The 2,285-nt window shown below is 59.8% G+C and overlaps 1 protein-coding gene across 1 annotated transcript in view; it reads left to right on the top strand.

The window, feature by feature from the left end:
- Positions 1 to 233: 233 nt before the first annotated feature.
- Spink8 (serine peptidase inhibitor, Kazal type 8 (putative)) overlaps positions 234 to 2,285 on the top strand; it is a 15,497-nt gene continuing 13,445 nt past the window's right edge. Inside the window, exon 1 of the mRNA XM_023700739.1 lies at positions 234 to 380. The gene's annotated coding sequence lies outside the window, so the exon portion shown is untranslated. The remainder of the gene's footprint in view (positions 381 to 2,285) is intronic.

The raw sequence follows: 2,285 nt of genomic DNA, 5'->3' as shown, positions 1-2,285 counted from the left end.
CCGCCGGCACCTCCTAAATTCCAGCCCCCCCCCCCCCCAGTCCCTAAGCAGGAACCCGCCTGCACGCAGTAGGGCTCGGCTTGGGGGTGACGATCTCCGTGGCCAGCGGGGCTGGGGTGGCCGGGGCAGGCTTCCTTTCCAGTCTCCTGGCTTCGCTCAGTGTCCCCCGCCCTCGTCTCAGGTGGGGCTGGCACCGCCCCTGCCCCACGTCCTAACTTTTGACCCCAGGTCCAGCCTGCGCAGTCCGCAGCAGGGGGCCGCACAGGCAGGCGACCCGGACGGGGGACTCGCCCCAAGACTCTGACCGCAGGCGCAGCGTGGGCGCGGGGGCCAGCAGGGGACGCTGCGGACAGGCGGCCTCCCGACCTCTGCGTTCCGGGGCGGGCGCTGGGGACCCCGGGAATGGGCGGGGGTAGCGCCACTATCACTGGGCCTCGGAGTGACCGGCCTGCCTGACACGGAGTGGGCTCGGGATTCCCGCCCGGCAGTGGCACCAGGAGGGGAGGGACTCCACGGCGACGTAAATAGGGGCGCAGGAGCCGCCGCCTAGCTATGGGACCCTCAGGAGACCTGGTGGGGGACACGACCAGAGACGCTGTGGGGGCTCCAGCCCAGGGCCTTCGTGCTGCGCTAATGTGAGAAGGGTGGTAGCGGGTGGGGAAAAGAATTTCCCCGCAGCTAAGGAATAGGGAGAGTGAGGAGTGTATTGACCTGCTTAGGAGAGCAGCGATTCCCGGTGGGAGGCTGAGGCAGGAGAGTCGCTGTGAGTTCAAGGCCAGCCTGGACTACATAGTGATAGCCTATCTCTAAAAACGAAACAAGCCGGGACTCGTGGCACACTCCTGTATCCAGTTCTCAGGAGGCTGAGGCAGGAGAATCGCTGCCAGTTCGAAGCCAGCCTGGGCCACAAAGTGAGCTCAAGACCAGCCTGAGTGGCCTAGCAAGACCTTGTCTCAAAAAGACAAAAAATAAATAAAAATAACAAGGATGAGCAGTGGGTCAGCCCAAGAAAGGATTGCACCTTTCGGGGTGAAAAGGCTGAGATTTCAGGTCCAATTTTAAGGTGAGGAGGGGTCTCATAGTGACATGCAGGGCCGCTGTCTCCAGGTCATGCTGGCTCCAGTGTCACCGTGCAGCCAGGTGCTGTGCCCTCAGGGGTGAAGTTAACTACAAGCATTCTGGTAGGTGACCAGGGGACCAGCACCATGTGCGTGTTGGAAGGGGCCCCTCACACCACCTGGGGCTGCAGGAGAAAAGGGCGTTGAAGGCGGGGCAGGAGGGCAGGTCCCTGTGATGTCATCGTTCTGGGGTGCAGCCCCCCAGCAGATGTTACTGCACTGCTGCAGATGCCAGCCCTGCTTTGTGGCCTTAGAGGACCAGGGACAGTAATTGTGATTCCTGAACAACACTTTTTTGTTTTGGTTTTGGTTTTCTTTTTTGAAACAGAATCTCCTTAAATACTTCAGGCTGACTTTAAACTTACTATGTAACCCAGGCTGGTTCCCTGTGATCCTCCTGCCTCAGCCTCCCCAGAGCTAGAATTGGGGCATGTTCTACTGTACTCAGTTTTCTGTTTGTTTTTAATTTTTTGAGACAGAGTCCCTAAATCATTGAATTGCCCAGGCTGGCTGGAATAATTAAAAGTCCTCCCGCCTCAGCCTCCCAGAGTGCTGAGCTCTAAGCAGGCACCTCCAGCGGCCTGGCTTACTCTGGTATCTTGAGCACCAAGGTTGGTCTGCCGGGTGCCCTTACTCCCAGGGTAAAGGAGCAGGCCAAGAAAGAAGAGGGGGACCCAGGCAGGACTGCACTGGCAAGAAGCGGACACCCCCGCCCGGAGACCCCAAGGGACCTTGAGCAGCCACAGGACACGGACCCCTCAGCCTCGCCCAGCGGTTGCCGCTATCCTGCAAGTCACAGGAGTCCTGCTTGGCCACCTCCTGCAGCCACCCCCACGCCTACATTGGTCAGGACCCGGACACCCATGGGAACTCCAGCTTCTCTTCTGTGGCCCTGCAGTGCTGCTCCAGGAGGGTGACACGAGCCAGGTGACCCCGCCAGGCCTAGGCCCCACCTGCCTTCCCTACCCTCCCACCCCTGACCACTGAGTCAGGACGACCACTCCCCACCCCAATACCAGTTCGGGGGATGAAGCCTTGAGCTACATCCTCACCCTTTTTTCTTGTTCTTAGTTTTGAGATAGGGCCTCTCTAAACCACCAAACTGTCCTGGCTGCTCTCGGCCTTGTGACCTTCCTCCCTCAGCCTCCCCAGTCTTGAGATGACAGG

The sequence above is a fragment of the Octodon degus genome, unplaced genomic scaffold, assembly GCF_000260255.1.
Source record: "Octodon degus isolate 3935 unplaced genomic scaffold, OctDeg1.0 scaffold00126, whole genome shotgun sequence".
NCBI lineage: Eukaryota > Metazoa > Chordata > Mammalia > Rodentia > Octodontidae > Octodon > Octodon degus.
Note: the sequence above shows the minus strand (reverse complement) of the source record. Positions and strands in the feature narration are given on the sequence as shown.